We start from the raw sequence: 17,925 nt of genomic DNA, 5'->3' as shown, positions 1-17,925 counted from the left end.
GCATTGGGGAAGCAAGGGGGTCACACAACACAATTCTCATCACAACCTGCATCCCCCCTTGGCTATTATGTGACATTTTAAGAACATGTTGAACCATGTTTTATGTTTCCCTGTTGTACAAATTAGATAATTTAGGGTTGTGTGTGTGTGTTTTTAAGGACTACTGACAAGGCTTGGGGAAAATCTAGTCAAATTTCACTGCAGTGTTCTGATCTTGTCTAGTAAAGTTTGCTACCTTATAGGTTTGGGAAGACTACATAACCTATTTCTTCCAGCACTAGAGTATTCATACAGCTATTTTCTAAACTAAAAGGAAGGCGAACAACAGTTTTACTAATAGGAAGAACTGTGCTATGTTTTACAGCAGTACTCTGGGATTATTCCCTGAAGCATCTGCTTGGTTATATTGGATTTTTGGTTATTTGTTGGATTTTTGGTTATTGGTTATTTGTTGGATTTTTGGTTATTGGTTATTTGTTGGATTTTTGGTTATTTATCACATTTTTGGTTATCGCATTTTGAAATTTTTGATAATTTTTGTATTTTTTAAAATTTTTAAAATAAAAGTTTTCTGAAACATGTATGTCAGTCAGATGTATGCTGGGGGGGGCGGCGGGGGGGGGGCGCAATTTCAGTGCTTGCCCCGGGCGCCGTTTTCCCTAGTTACGCCTCTGAAGACAACCACAGAGCTCTGAGGTCACCAGGAGTCGACAGCAACTCGATGGCACACTTTACCTTTTTCTTTTTTGTAAGGTGTGAAGAGCCCATTAGAGTAATTGCTGAAAGGAGCAAAAGATGACAAAGTTTATATCCAGATGTTCACTGTGCATCAATGATATTTTATAAGCAGAAACGTTCTGATAGGAGAGTTCTCTGCCCACCATACTTCCTATTTTTATTTCAATGGAGCAAGAGGATCTTCATGTAAGTGTGATCACAGGAGCTGATAATGCAATCTTGAATCAGCTGACAGTTGCTTTTTCTTCCTTCTCTCAATATTCAGCACACTTCAGTAGATACTGATACATGTATGCTAGTGTGTTTTCATTTGATTAGGATATTTCTGTGTTACCTAATGAATACTCTTACCCACACTGTGTTTATTCTACTATAATTATGTATATCTCCTAACTTCTTGATTTATTTGCTGTTTTGTACTTCCTTTGCTTGGGGTTTTTTTTCCCCTGGCCAGAGACTGTAATAAAGATTATTCTGATTCTGATATGCTTGCCATGTGTGGGCAGCAACAACGGCGGTACATTTTAGAGATTTGGAGGTGTGAGTACAAAACTTCCTGGAGTTCATCCATTTGCAGCTCCATTTCCCTCCCACAATGCCCCAGGAATGATACTATGGGCGGTTTCACACAACAGGGGAAAAACTGAATCTCCAGTTCCCAGAGTTTGCCTGCAAGCCTGATTTCCAATGGGGTGCTGGTGATGATAGGCTGGCATTGGTCATTTTGTACAAATCCTTATTCCATCCACCTTTTGGCTCTAGAACTGATACCTGAGTTGGTGTCAAGAACAGATGTTGGTTCTGGAACTGAAAGTCAGGTGGAATAAACTGACATTTGAGCAGAGGCGTAACTAGGGAAAACGGCGCCCGGGGCAAGCACTGAAATGGTGCCCCCCCGCGCCCCTCCCCGCCCCCCAACATACTACATTATACTTAGGTTTTTCCTCACAAGCGCCCGCTGCCGCTGCCAAGCCAGGCCACTGACTGGCCGCCAGGCGCCAGCAAAGCAATGGGGGGGGGGGCGCAGGCGGCGCGGAAGGGACCGCTCGTGGGGGAGGGGGCGCTGACGCGCTCCCTTGACTGCTGCAGCGCTGCTGCACTGAGCAGGAAACATTTGTATTAACAAAAAATTTTAAAAAAATTGTCATGGCGGCGCCCCCCATGTGACCAGAAAAGATGGCGCCCGGGGCACGTGCCCCCCCTGCCCCCCTATAGTTACGCCTCTGCATTTGAGGGTTGGATAACATGGTTGATGTTGGTTTATTGCCCCTCCTGAAGTTGAGCACACCAACAAACTTGGGAACTGGAGATTTGAAATCTGGGTTTTTCTGTGTCATGTGAAACTGCCCTATGCCATAAGGTAGGGACATTCTGAAATGCATAACCAGAAAAAAAATTGCAGTCCCCACTGGTGGCCAGTGGCCACCCCCACAATGATGCACAAAATGAAGCTCTTCACACAATCCCCACGGATCTGCAGGGAGAGCGGGTTTTCCTGACCCTAACCACAGATGATCGCTTATGTTTCCTGAGTGGGTGGATCACTTGCCCAAATGAGTGGCTGCTCTCCTGCAAGCCGCCTGTGGCTCCCCCGGCAGCTCCGGGGGTAGGGCGCAGGGAAACAGCTGTGGCTGACACACGATCACTTAGCCTGGTTTTGGGTGCACTCATGCCCCAAATCTGGGTTAAGTGGTGGGCTACTTCAGAGGGCTCACAGCCATGCCATTCCCAGGAGCTGTGAGGCTCCCAGCGGTTTTCACACAGAGCAAAACAGGGCTGAGCTTCCCTTAGCCTAGTTTTTGCTGCTTGTGAGAATAGCTTCAATGACATAGTGCTGTTTCTGAGATACTGGAAGGGAGTCAACTGGAAGGGAAAGCACCAGGAGTGCCCCATCCCCAAATTTCACTCCTGAAAATCACAATGTGAAAGAGTTATGGTGGCCCTCCACCCAGGGGCGTAACGAGGCTGGAGTGGGCCCAGAGACAAAATTTTAAAATGGGCCCCTCGCTGATACACACACACTCACTTCACATGTGACTTGCCTCTGGGGGCCCCCTCGAGGCGTGGGGGCCCCCAGGCAGCCACCTCCCCTTGCCTAATGGTAGTTACACCCCTGCCTCCACCACACTTTGCCCCCCCCCCCCCCCGTCTCTCAAAATTTGAGCTGAAAGGGAACTTTTGACTCCATACTAAATTATATAGACCCAAAGCCCTAGCCCTGCTCATGTTTTACACATGCTGGTCAGACACTGTAATCCAGTACTGGATTTTGTGTTCAGGCATTAGAAGGCTACATCTACATCTGCATCTTCAAGGAAGGACTTTATGAATGTTCTGAGCTTATTTCAAAATTAGGAGCTCCTAAACACTTCCAATACTGCCAAGTCTGAACTCCTGCAGGGATATTCAGAAGGCAGTAGCCTACTGCTCAATCATTTTCTGCTGGCAAATGGTCAAAGTACAATTTCTGCTGCTTTTCAAAAAGAAAATAAATTCAATGCTGCCAAAAATTATCCACAAAATGTGAGTACTTTCCACAATTATTGTATTGGTATCCGATAGCATTCCTTTTATAGGTGATGAAATAGAGGAAATAAAATTACATGTCTTTAAAAATACTTGCCTTTTTGATTCTATAGCATTAGATAGTGATAAATATAACCTGTATGTTGCAATCATAGATATGTTCATGATTATGTGGCCACTGCTACCTGCTAGTGTTATGCCCCTTGAACAACCCAATGTCAAAATAGTCTTCAGTATAGTTGATGCCAAGTTCTGGAAAATTTTGGGTTTTGATAGCAATGGGGGCTAGGGATGTCCAAATGGGTTAGAAATGGGTCCAGCCCGAGCCTTCAAACCAACCAGTTTGGTTTGAAGGCTTGGTGCCCGTTCGGGGGGGTTGCGAACAAAATGTGTTTTTTTTTAAACTTACCCCATTGGGGTGGGGGTGGGTTTTCTGAGGTGGTGGTGGTGTCCGCAGAGGTTCCCACTCCACCCACCGGCCTTCCCGACCCTGTTCAGCCATTCTTCAGCCCATTTGGGCCTTTCCCCCAGCGCAGTGGCTATTTTGGAGGCTGCCACACCTGCGCAATGGGCCTCTGTGTGGCCTGTGTCAGGAGAACCCCCTGGAGGGGGTAGGTTTCCCCCCTCTTAAATTAATGCTTCCCCCCTGAATCCTCCCTGGACTGGACCAACCCAGGTGGGAAGGTCAAGGGGGTACTGGGGTGAACTGGCCTGGTCTGGTTCAGGTACAGATCAGACTTGAACCGAACCAGACCAGCCGGTTCTGTGCACACCCCTAATGGGGGCATTTCTCATTTTACAGCCCTATTTTAGGGCATTGAGATGAAATGCTTGAACTCTGGAATGAGGGGTAAAATAGTTTGAAAGAAGCTGGACCTTTTCTTGGGTGTCTGTACTCTGGTATGTATACAATGTTGTACCTGGGGACATGTTGGGTCTAGAGGCCTCCAAGCTTATCGCACCCCTGCAGCATGGATCAGGCTCTCCATCTTACTCTTGCTTCTTGGATTACTTTGAGGGGTAAACAGAATTCTGTGCTAGGAAGCATGTTGGAAGCCCCTAGAAAAGGGACTCATTAATGAGTCCAGCTGTTGTTGGACTACAGCTACCATAATCCTTGGCTATCAGCCATTGTGGCTGAGGATGATGGGAGTTTTAGTGCAAAAACAGAGTGAGAACCTCAGGTTGGCCACATTTGCCCTTGAGGCTGGGCCATTCATAACCAAAGCAGAAACATGAATTCATGACTAGACATCCAACAGATGACGGAGTAATTAATTCCATTTGCATGGACTATTTACAACTGATCGGGGGGACTGCTCACCTATACTACTCTTCAGAAAAAATGAAAGCAACCTCAGAGAATGGTTTAATGGTACCCTGATTCCAAAATCTCCTTCAAGTCATCCTTCTCCCCCCACCCCATAGGAATAAAGTACTTCTAATATAAAACCCTCCATTCATACCATAATACCATCATTTGGGCAACTCTTTTGAAACTGCATTATAAAATTCTACAATAGATCTAATTCAATAGCACATAGAATTGATAGTTGCTGTTAAAAATTAATGTGAAAGAACATTATCCTTTTAATATGTTTAGAGAGATGTTAAACTCAGGTGTATTTTCCTAACCTTTAAAAAGCACTGTTAATTTTATTAAGCCAGTCAAGGCCTACCACAGATGTTCTATTTGATTTTCAAAATATTGTTAAATGTATTTCCGCAGGGTTCACCAGCCACTTTGCTCTTTACGACGTTCTGGATTCTTTGTAAGAATCTGAACTAAAGAGTTGGTACTCAAGACTGTTATTAACAAGGGGATAGTTCCCACAACCAATATACATATGATCAGGTGAGTTGAATGTGGCTTAGCAAGTTGTAGTTTGTGCTTGTGGTACATGATTTATTTTAATTAATTAATTAATTAATTAATTAATTAATATACTGCCTAATATAAAATCTCAAGGTGGTGTACAGATTTAAAAACATAATACAGAATATAAACATTTAAATTTCATAAAAAGATAAAAATCATAATAGATTTTAAGAACACATTAAACATGGGGGGGGAAAGATGAATGTTTTCTCACAAGGAAAATGTAATCTGGGTAGGGAGAAAAACAGCTGGACTAGGAATGCTATAACTATAACTATAACTATAAATACAAAAATAGCATATTTGGTGTGATAGATAAGTGTCCCAAACAGACAGCAGATTAGAGAGAATCGTCATTGAATATTTGCAGCAGGGGGTGCGGGGTGGAGAAGGACAATAACTGGAAATGTTTTTATCCTGATGCTCAAGGTAATTGCTGATAACACAACCGTTGCCAGTGACTCAAATCTGGATGGAGAAAGCTGCATATTCACTGTTGCAAAGAAGTGTCTTTAACTTGTGATGGTGGCATCTGGGAAGGCAGAACTATATCCACAACAATGAAGGGAGAGGTGGTACACTTTCCTAAACAAGACAAATATGTGAAATGACCTTGAATTAGAATGATAAACAGGCGAGATAAGATGGAGAAAAGTTTTACCAAAAGGTTTGCAGATCTAAGTCCTGGAGGCTGCTTCTCATTTGATTTCAAGGAGACTTGTCTGGAATAAATGGCTTCGGGTGTGCAGACAAAGTAAATTAAGTGCAACCTCCGATGTCTTTATTCACATATTTTATTATGCTTAATTTGCTTTAATTTCCCCAGTTGGTGGTACCATTTCCCTAGTGTGGCTCAGCTGGGCTTGATTCCAAGACAAAATAAGTGAGCTTCTATCAGTGAACTTCAGAAAAATCAGTGAACTTCAGGGCTTGCTTCCATAGGGTCTCAAATAATGCACCCATACTTCGAGTTTAATGGCTGCCGGTTTTTCTGTCTTTTTCATACTATGGTGGGAGAAATCTAGTGATCCTGGATCTACTTAGTTCGGGTTCAAATCCATTAAAGATATTTATAGAAAAGTGGCATAGAAATATTTTAAATAAATATGTAAAATTATAGCAACGATGAAATTTCTGTTCAAGAATGTACTGCCATCTCTGGCTCATAGTCATTTCCATTGGAAATTTCAATAGATATTTTCATTGAAACCCAAACCATCCAGTACACATGTTGCAATGCTTTCTGACAACCAGTGTGCCATTCTTGTCTGTAGTGAAGTGAAGGATGTTCAGCATATATGAGTGTGTTAACTACTGACACAGCAGATTCACATGGCCTTTGGGGGCTTTTATCCAATATGTGATGCCTTTTAAACAGCATTGATTATGAATGTACATGATGTACATGACCTACAGAATTAACCCACTCCTGATTTACTGTTAAGTTATACTACTTTTTTTGTAGCTATTGAGGTCATTCACACAATCAAAAGCTTTGGGAGTGGAATGTGCTCCCAATTTTTGGTTGTGTGGAAGCAGGGTAGAATGAAAACCTGGGTAGGAGAGACTGAGGCGAGTCTCACGATCAGTGAGACTCACCTGAATGGAGTTTGTGGGGAGAGCGGGCTTAGCTTGCTCTCCCTGCAGCCGATCATTCCTGCAGCCCTGGCCGGCTGGGTTGGCCACCCACATGACTGCCAGCTCCGTCATGGAGCCAGGGGGGGCTGTGGGGATTGGGGACCGTGCAGCCCCCGGAAGTTCCAGGATGTCCCGTGTGAGCACACGGGGCATCCTGGAGAGACCCCCGGGGCTGGGAGGCTTGTTTCAGCCTCCCAGCGTGGGTGTCCTCGTGTGTTGCCATGGTGCAGAGCAGCACCGCGGCAATACACGATCAAATTGACAGGGTTAGCAGAGCACTGACTCCAGGGGCATAACGAGGCTGGAGTGGGCCCAGAGACAAAATTTTAAAATGGGCCCCTCGCTGATACACACACACTCACTTCACATGTGACTTGCCTCTGGGGGGCCCCTCGAGGCGTGGGGGGCCCCAGGCAGCCGCCTCCCCTTGCCTAATGGTAGTTACGCCCCTGACTCCGCTAACCTCATCTAAGCGGAAGGGGAATTAGGAGAGTTTGCTGCCAGGAGCCATGCACTCCCATAGCAGCAAACAATCCTCCAAAAGCGGGCTAGGCTCCCTTAGCCCACTTTTGGTGGATTGTGAGAATCTCCTCACTGTGTGAAAGCAAGGTAAGATAAAAACCTGGGTAAAGGTGAGTATTGGGAAGCAAGGTAAGAAGAAAACCTGGGTAGCTTTCTCTCCTACCTTGCTTCCACACAATCACTTCTACCCAGGTTTTCCTCTTACCTTGCTTCCACACTATTGAAAACTGGGAGCACACTCAGCTCCCAAACCTGGGTAGAATACAGTGAGACTATTCCCATGGTTCCACGGTGCCTAGCCCACCTAAAAATCCTTCCCCTTAAATGCGGTTAAAGGAGTGAGCACTCCATTAGTCTTGTTGTGTGCCAGCCACAGATTGTGTGTCAGCCGCAGCTGCTTGCAGCCATGGCTGACACACTTGGGGTGGGGGGGAGGGGAGGGGAGACCCCAAGAAGGCAGCTTGCACTTGTGTGGAGACTTCCTAGGGCTCTGGGGGCCAGGGGGCCACACGGCGGTGCTCCCCTTCCTCCTTCCCCTGGAGCTCCAGAGCAGGGGCGTAACGAGGGAGGGGCAGGCAGGTCATGTGCCCTAGGGGCATGTGCCAGCTAAAAGGGCGTAGAAGTGCCTGCCATGATGCACAAAAAAATTCAATCAGCCAGCAGGGGCGCCACGCTAGGTGGGCCCACTGCTGCTCACTGTCACTGCTGCCGCGGAGGCCGCTTTCTCCGCCAGTTCCGGGAAGGCGGAGCTGCACGCTTCCTCACTTGTAGAGGCGCACACGCAGTGCTGCGCACTGGACTAGCGAGAATCTCCAAGACTCTGACAGAGTCTGGGCAGGCAGCGGGGGCGGGTGCTAGCTGGTTCACTCAGCTCATGCCCCTGAGACCACGTTGGTGGATTGTTGGAGAGAGAGAGAGTGTGCTGCTGTCTGGGCGTTTGCAAACCCGTGCTGACCGCGTGTGCTGTGCTGTTAACTGTAGCCTGTGTGCTGCCATTTTTGACCCGTTTTTATTTTGCCCACCACTGCCCTGCTGCAGGCTGGCTGCATTCTTTGATTCGACTCCCTCCCCACCCCCAAAGTATGTAAACTGACTATCTCTCTCTCTCTGACACTTCTTCTGTGTCTCGCTCCTTGTGTGTGTTGCGCCCTCTTCTCCAGCAACAGCAAATGACTGGGAAGAATGCACGAGCTGCACAACTTTGGGGCAATGAGGAGTGATTGCAAAGAAGATCAATGCTGCATTTGCTACTTTGAACCTTTCCTTTTCATGCTCTTTGTTTTAGGGGAGGGGGGCACAGATGGAAGATGGGGGAGGTGGCGCGAAATGTAATACCTATGTATTGCCTTTCTCCCATTCTAATTAGGATGTGGAAAGCAAAAGAGTAAAACTTTCCGGTTTATGCAGCACCTTTTCATTGCCTATGGATCCCAAGGTTATTTGTAGCCCGTCTGTAAAGTGCATTCTTTCAGAATAGAGTTTACTTGAAAGCAAGAAGAGACCCAGCGAGGGGGGCGAAGAGCCCCACCAGGCAGTGCATCTGCAGCAGCAGCAGCCTGCTTGTCTCGCTTGCCAGCTACTGCAATCCCCTCTTCAGGCTGAAGCCAAGTGAGGAGACAGAGAAAGAGCGGGGTGGGGGGGGAGGCGTGCCCAAAAGACTGGCTTGTGAAGAGCTCCGAAGTGGGCGGGGAAGGGCTATAAGAAGTGTGACGCCGCGAGAGACAGCCCCAAGCCGGCAGCCACCTAGTACGACTTTAGCTGGGCTGGCTCCCCTCCCCACTAAGGGAGAGTCTGCATTACTGAGCCCCGACAGAAGACCAGAGATACTGACGCCTCCCCCAGATTCCAAACCGAAGAGCTCCTCTCAGCAAGAGGGGGGAGGGCAGGCAGGAGGTGAGGGTGACCATTTGGTTAAAACAAGAATTGGGCCACTTATCTTCGAGAATGAATATGGTGGGCACAAACACATCCACCAAGCTTGTTAAGTTAGAGATCAGTTAGCACCGCTCTGAAATGAAATATAGTGCAGAGAGTCACTAGTCTGTAAGAAGGGAAAGGCTTGATTGTTGATACTGACCATAATTCCTTGGTGCAGAAAAAGTACTACTAGGAAGTTTATTCCTGGCTGTGAGGGGTTTCTTTGCTTCAGATGCTTTACTGAAGGAAGGAAGGGTTCTCTCTCCCCCCAACCACCCACCCACCCACGCCCCGTGGACTAAGATGGATAATTTCCTGATCAGAGACTTCTTCTTGGGTATACCTATTTGAAGGTCGAGTTAGGCATGTAAATATATATATATATATATATATAGAGAGAGAGAGAGAGAGAGAGAGTTCACAAAGGGAGAGAAGAGACAGCACCTTACAAACAAAGCAGGTTTGCAGTCATATCCACCGGGGGGGGGAAATCACTCAGTTATAGCCACACTTTAAAGGCAGGATTCTAGGCAGAGACTTTGCGGATGTGCATAAGCTGATGATTTGTAAATATCTGCATTGTTTTTAAAAAGTATTGCCTTAGCAGTGGAGGACAGGAGGTGATGGTGGTGGGAAACACACAACAATAGGATTCCTTATAACTTTAGTTTCATAAGTCGCAGGCCATTACACCCCTCCCCTCCCATGCCTTTCTTTCAAAGGTCATATTCAGAACAGGTCCCACAGCATGACAGGCTAACTTTGCTGAACATAAGCAGGTCTGGGTGGGACTAAGCGCCTAGATGGAGACCACCTAGAAACCTTATGTATGATAAATTGTATCATGAGTCATGGAAGACAGAAGTGATATACATTAACTAGCTAACAACACTTCTTAAAATAGAGCTTCTTTTGCAGCTTTCCAGATGAATAATCCAACTCTGACAGAACAACCTCTACATAAACAACAAACATTCACAATAATATTCCAATTTTTTTTATCCCAACCTCAAATTCTCTGAAACAAATGGAACTTCAAACTTTTAGTTTAGAAACCAGTCCAGTGGTATCTGTTTATCAAGGGGTCACTTTGCATTAAGCACTGTCAAGCCTCACAGACACCTTTGTAATATGAAGAACATGTATTCTTTCAATCATATCTAGAATTATGCCTATACATACAGAAGTCTCTGAAAAGCAAAGCAGCCATTCATCTATCGAAAGCCCACAAAGCTTTCATAGCTCATGTCTCAATGAATACAGATGCCTTAAAAAAAAACCCACCCCCCTAGTTTTTTTTTAAAGCCCCCACAGCAGAAGTCTGGGAACACAATGAAGCTTCATTCCTGCACAGAGAGGTTACTCATAACAGTCAGAGCATCCCCAGGTAGCAGGGCTTGTGTGCCTAGTGTGCTCTCTTCTCTATTGGTAAATGCCTTTTGCCTTCCAAAACTATGTCCCTCGTGGACATATTTTGGAAGGCAAAATCACAGAGGCAGGGGATAGCAGCAGAAATTGCTTCTCCACCCAGGCACACAGATGCTGTTGCTCTTCAGGAAGGCTCTGGCTGAGTTAAGAGCAGACCTCTCTGTGCAGGAATGCAGCTTCACTGTGTCCCCAGACTGCTGTTCTGGATGTCAGCCACTATGGTAAAGTTATCTGAAAGATGGGTGTCAGATGTTTGGATGGGGTGGTGGTGCAATTTCAGTGCTTGCCCTAGGCGCTATTTTCCCTAGATACGCCTCTGCTCCATAGTGAGCCAAACCCTCCTAAGCTCCCAACCTTGATCATGTGAATAGCTTCAGTTTTTGACTGCACGAATGACTGCATAGAGTGATAAATTGGGGGGTTTGTACATGTCATCCATTGAGGCTATTCACACGATGGGGCGAAATCGGGCTAGTGGAGGATAGCCTGATTTCGCCCCAATGTGTGAAACACTGGGCTCGGCTGCGAGCCCGGTGGTTCCTAGGCGGATTACCCGCCTAAGTACCCCTGCCCTAAAACCAGGTTTGCGGAGTGAGCGCTCCGCAAACCTGGTTTTAAAAATCGTGAGTAGCCATGGCATGACTCTGCACTGCAGCTACTCACGAGGAGACCCCTGGAGGGGAGGCAAAAAGCCGCCTCCTGGTTCCGGGGGTCTCGCCAGCATGCCCTGCACGCTCATGCAGGGCATGCTGGAGATTCCGGGGGCCAATTGGCCCCCGCTCCCCCCAGCTCCCTCCAGCTCCGTCACAAAGCTGGCAATCATGTGGACAGCTGATCCAGCTGCCCAGCGCTCCCACACAGACTGTCTGCGGGGAGAGCGGGCTTAGCCCACTCTCCCCACTCAGCTCACCAAACTGGGTCTCACCAATCATGAGACCCGGCTCATTGTATAAAACCAGTATCAAATTTGTATTTAAATAAGTTACTAAATCTGGGTTCACATAATCCCAAGGTTCCTGGTTAAAAAGTTTATCAGAAGTTAATCAGGATTAGTGAGCCCTGTGGGGCTAATTGTGAGAACCCAGATTGTCAGGGCAATCCTGGTCAAACTGCTTCAGTTAACCAACTTTTAAGCAAGATAGAAAACCAGGGTCCACATTATTGCTACTTACATCATTGCATGGTTTATGTCAGGTGTGGGCAGACCTTAGGTTTGTGGAATCTACTTTGCTTTTTATTAGAACTTTGAGTTCCATCAAACTGAGCCAGGTACAAAATGATGGCTTAGCGAGGTGAAGTCAATTCCCTACTCCTCCCCATAACCTCATAAACTGGAATGGCCTGTATGTCATATGCAAGTACAAATTTACATCTGAGTTGATATAGATCAGGAATTATAACCATCTAATTTAGGTGCAGGGAAAGCCTTTCAGCTGTTGCTTACTATTGTTAAACAACGAGAAGTCTGAAGCCCTTGCCAATCTACTCCAAATAATCCAGCAATCTACTAATAAAACCTGAACTGCCTTCTGTCCACCTCTGTTTTTCTCCCTGTACCAGTGTTCCCTGTGATAGGGATTCCCAGATGTTGTTGACTACAACTCCCATAATCCCCAGCCAAAGGCCATTGAGGCTGGGGATGCTGGGAGTGGTAGTCAACAATATCTGGGAATCCATGTTAGAGGAAACATTGCCCTCTACCCTGTGTGGAGGTGTGACTGCTCAGGTTCAATGGGTGTGGGCTCACAACAGAATTTGGGGGTCTTGAAGGACATGGGCTTAAATAAGAGCTGACCTCTTCAGGCTCCCAAAATCTTTTTGTCTGCTGAACCTGACACAAACTCACACTCCCCTAACCTTTTGTTAATGAGACACAGATGGGCAGATGAGCCACAGCAGTAGAATCTTTTATTAGAATTGTTATTCTAATAAGACGGAGGTACTTATTGTGCGGGTTCAGAACTCCAGAGGTGATTTTGATCTGCCTGTTCTGGATGGGGTCACACTTACCCAAAAGGAACAGGTCCGCAGTCTGGGAGTACTTCTGGATCCACACCTCTACTTGGTTTCTCAGGTTGAGGTGGTGGCCAGGGATGCTTTCTATCAGCTCTGGCTGATAACGCCAGCTGTGTCCGTTTCTCAAAACAGTGGTACATTTGTTGGGAACCTCCAGACTTGACTTCTGTAATGCGCTCTACATGGGGCTGCCTTTGTACGTAGTCCGGAAACTTCCGTTGGTTTAGAATGCGGCAGCCAGGTTGGTCTCTGGGTCATCTCGGAGAGACCACATTACTCCTTGGTTGATGGAATTACACTGAGTGCCGATAGGTTTCCGGGCAAAATACAAAGTGCTAGTTATAACTTATAAAGCCCTAAACAGCTTAGGTCCCAGGTATTTAAGAGAGCGTCTTCTTCGCTATGAACCCCGCCATCCATTATGGTCATCTGAGGAGGTCCGTCTCCAGTTACCGCCAACCCGTTTGGTGGTCACAAAGAGACGGGCCTTCACGGCTGCTGCCCCTAGATGGTGTAATGTACTCCTTGCTGAGTTACAATCCTCCCCATCTCTGGCTATTAAAAAAAACAAACATTTGAAAACCCGTTTTTTAACCCAAGCTTTCTCAGGTTTTTAATTAAAAATACTGTTTGTTTAATTTTATGGTTTTTAAATTATTGTATTGTTTTAACTTGTATATGTGTTGTTATATGTTGAACTGTTTTAACTTTTATATGTATTTTAATTGTTGTTAGTCACCCAGAACATAAGTTTGGGTGAGGTATATAACAAACAGCTTCCAGTTGAACAGAAAGGAAATTGTCTGAACACCAGAAGCACAAAACACCAGCTACTGATTGACAAATTGATTTTAGAAAATTGCAAGAGAAGAAAAACAAATCTAAGTGTGCATGGATTGACTACAAGAAAGCCTCCGACTCATTGCCTCACACATGGATACTAAAATGTTTAGAAACAACTGGTGTCAGCAAAAACATTCAGATATTTATAAAAAAAGCAATGAGCATGTGGAGTACGGGAGCCCAGTATTTTGAGCTGCGTGTACTGCAACCAGAGAGTTAGGTTTGTTCCAGGAGATCCAGTGAGATCTAGCCTGGACAGTTTGAATTGCTTTTGGAGCCGGTGAGGATGGCTACATACCTAGAAGGAAAACTCAGGCTGACTATCCTGAATGCAGACAACTATACAGTTAACAATCAATGGTGAGAAACTTGGACAGGTTAACATTAGAAGAGGTATTTTCCAAGGGGACTCACAATCCCCTCTGTTGTTTGTAATCTCCATGACTCCACTTTCACAAATACTAAACAAAACAGGCCTCGGATACTAAACATCTAAAACATCAAGTAAAATAACCCATCTGCTGTACATGGACGATCTGAAGTTGTATGGAAAGTCCCAGTCAGAAATCGAATCACTGCTAAACACTGTCTGTATATTCAGTAACGATATAGCAATGGAGTTTGGACTAGACAAGTGTGCTGCATTAATAATGAACAGAGGAAAAATAACAAAAACAGAAGGAAAAGAACTGCCCAATGGAAGCAAGACCAGGAACCTGGAAGAGAAAGAACATTACAAATACCTGGGCATTCTCCAGGCTGATAACATGGAGTGATGTAGATAGGCTATACCTCCCTTGCAGAAAAGAAGCCTTGAAGAATATATCAAAGACAGTGAAGAAGATGCACTTCAAATGGTCAATAACGCGAAACTATTCAACACCAATGAAACAAAGCAGGCCTACAAGGAAGAACAAATGAAGAACCAAGCAAAAAAATGGAACAATAAGCCACTGCATGGTCAATATTTGCACAATATAAGTGAAAAATCAGACTTCACCAAGACCTGGCAATGGCTTAAGAATGGCAACTTGAAGAAAGAAACAGAGGGTTTAATACTGGCTGCACAAGAATAGGCACTAAGAACAAATGCAATAAGAGCAAAAGTCAAAAAATCCACAACAAACAGCAAGTGCCGCCTTTATAAAGAAGCAGATGAAACAGTGGACCACCTAATCAGCTGTTGTAAAAAGATCACACAGACTGACTACAAACAAAGGCATGACAAGGTAGCAGGGATGATACACTGGAACATCTGCAAAAAATACAAGCTACCTGTAGCCAAAAATTGGTGGGACCATAAAACTGAAAAAATTGTAGAAAATGAAGATGCAAAAATATTATGGGACTTCCAACTACAAACAGACAAACATCTGCCACACAGTACACCAGATATAACTGTACTCGAGAAGAAAGAAAAACAAGTTAAAATAATCGACATAGCAATACCAGGGGATAGCAGAATAGAAGAAACAGAAATAGAAAAAAAAATCACCAAATACAAAGATCTACAAACTGAAATTGAAAGGCTGTGGCAGAAAAAGACCAAAATAATCCCAGTGGTAACTGGCGCCCTGGGTGCAATTCCAAAAGACCTTGAAGAGCACCTCAACACCACAGGGGCCACAGAAATCACCATCAGCCAATTACAAAAAGCAACTTTACTGGGAACAGCCTATATTCTGCAACGATATTTATAACAACAGCAACAACATTGACAATAAAATCCAGCCATCCCAGTTCCTTGGGAAGGACTCGATGTCTGGATAAAACAAACCAGTCAATAACACCTGTCTGACTGTGTAAACAACAACAACAATAACATTTTGATGCTGACAGTGATGGAGCAGCAGCAGTTGCTGCTTCTGACAGTAGAAAGACCTACATCAAAGGAATTTATTCCCCAATAAACTGAGATGTCCAAGGAAAGGTACAGGCCAGGTTCTTGGGAATTATTGTCTTTCCAGATGCTATGAGCATAGTAGCAGCCCCTGAAAAAGACTACAATTCCTGAGAGCCCTCATACATTTTCTTAAACTGCTGGAAGAAAGAAGCTTTTTCCTATTAAAAACAACCAAACCCAAAACAACCTTCTGCTGCTGATCATTTTTTTACAAGGTACTGTTGCTCCCCCATGACCCAAAGTGAATTTTTTTAAAAAAAGGAAATTCACCATTATGTTTTGCTTGCCAGGTAAGGGGTTAGTTTTCAAGCCATGAAATGGAATGTTGATTGTCTTATTTTCCCCCATTGGGGGAGGGAACACTTCAAAGTGAATTAGGGGTGGACCCAGGACATATTTATTTATTAGTTTAAACCGTACTCTGAATATTTAGATTGACCTTTTGCTTTTGAACATGCAGCCTGAGTGTTAGGGGTGGAGTACAGTCCAAAAATTTAACTAAAACAAATGCTAGCATGATCTGATGCTGTTGCGCTTTAAACAGACTTTTATTTCTTAGAGGATATTTCGGGTTTTTGTTAACACAAACCTAAAAATGCCAAGAGCTGCTTGAGTTTTGTCTATGCCAGGGCTCCCACTGGTTGAAATGTCTGAGTGTGAATAAAGTGTCAGGTTCCTGCTTTTTTACTCTGGTTTTCACAATGGGAATCCATGCCAAAATATATATATATATATATCAAAAAAAAAAACAAGCAGACTCCAATTCTAATACATGCACAAACAAAAATAGCTGGGCAGGCATGCTTGCAATGTATTTAACATATCATACTGACTCAGCACCACTAAAGGAACAAAGCCTGCCATTTAATAGTACTTCCAAGGCTGGTACTTGGCATAAAGAAATAGAACTGTGAGATAAGTTGCTGCTTGTCAAACTGCTTGGCATTGGAAACAAATTTTGGTTTTCTGATATCTGCAATTTTGGAAGGTAATTCATATAGTCACAAAGGGGCAGCAAAGGATATCATGCCAATAAAGATATTCTCAAATACAGTGAATGGATTGTACCCTGATTCAGAGGGGTGCACAGTCTAAAAAGGCACACAAGGTATTCATCGACCATAACTGGGAGGGATGCTCTATGGGGATGAACAGGGACAGTTGCTCTCCCCCTGCTAATATAAGAGAGCCATCACTTTAAAAAGTCCCCCTTTGTCCCATTAGCCGGGGTTAGCAGGATGGAACAAAAGGGACACCTGATGCAAGTACAACCTCAACAGAGATGCTAGGTAGATATTAAAGGTTATTTAATATTATAAGGCTCTTCTCATGATCAGTAAGAAGAACCTGGATGGGGTTTGTGGGGAGAGTGGGCTACGCCTGCTCTTCCCGCAGATGATCAGTCAGCTGTCCATGGATGGCTGCAGCGGCCACCCACATGTCTGCCAGCTCCATTACGCAGCCGATGGGGGCTTGGGAGTTCAGGGGCTGTGCTGCCCCCGGTAGTTCCAGCATGCCCTGCGCGAGCACGCAGGGCTTGCTGGAGAGACCCCCGAGCCAGGAGGCTGCTTTTTAGCCTCCTGGTTGGGGGTCTCCTCATGAGTTGCCACAGTGTGGAGCTGCAGCAGCACACAATCCAGTAACCCTGGTTAGTGGAGCGCTTGCTCTGCTAACCTGGGCTAAGGAGAGGGGTGTGGTTTGGGCAGTTTGCTGCTGGGAGCCACTCAGCTCCCGTAGGAGCACACGACTGCCAAAAAGTGGGCTAGGCTCCCTTCGCCCGCTTTTTGGTGGTCGCAAGAATCACCTCATTGACTTTTAGTTAAATTCTATAATGAGGCCATTCTCATGATCAAAGACTGTGTACTACTCAGGTTTGGGAGCTGTGTGTGCTCCCAGTTTTTGATTGTGTGGAAGCAAGGAAGGAGGAAAACCTGGGTAGCTTTTCCTTCTAGCTGGCTTCTACACAATCACTTCTACCCAGGTTTTCCTCTTACCCTGCTTCCACACAATTGAAAATTGGGGAGCTCACACAGCTCCCAATCCCAGGTAGAACACAGTTTTTGATTGTGTGAATGACCTCACAATTATCTTTTTTATTTTGACATGTTTTCAAGATGGTCAATAAAAAGCTAGCTATCCGATTGTCAGAGGCTGAGGGAGGGCAGTGGGCCAGCACATCTTCAGCCTACCACAGCAAAGCACATTTGGACACTGGTGGAGGAAACATGATTTTGGCCAGCTGCCATTCATTGGACAATAGCAAGTAGTAGGGGTATGCAATACCCCCCCCATTTCCCCCCATTATCTCCTCCCCCCACAAAAGAAAAAGAATGTAAGAAACAGAGCCCATTCTTATGATTTGCGGATGGGTTCTAAAGGGGTGAAGGGAAGAAGCCACTAAATGCTTATCTGTACATGAGCAGTCCTCCTTCCTTGGGCGTGTGGATCACCCACCCAGATGAGCACCAGCTGCTGCTGGTAGCTCTGAGGGTCAAGGTGCCAGGATGTGGCACAG

The sequence above is a fragment of the Hemicordylus capensis genome, chromosome 6 (assembly GCF_027244095.1).
Source record: "Hemicordylus capensis ecotype Gifberg chromosome 6, rHemCap1.1.pri, whole genome shotgun sequence".
Taxonomy (NCBI): Eukaryota; Metazoa; Chordata; class Lepidosauria; order Squamata; family Cordylidae; genus Hemicordylus; species Hemicordylus capensis.
This window is presented reverse-complemented; position numbering follows the sequence as displayed.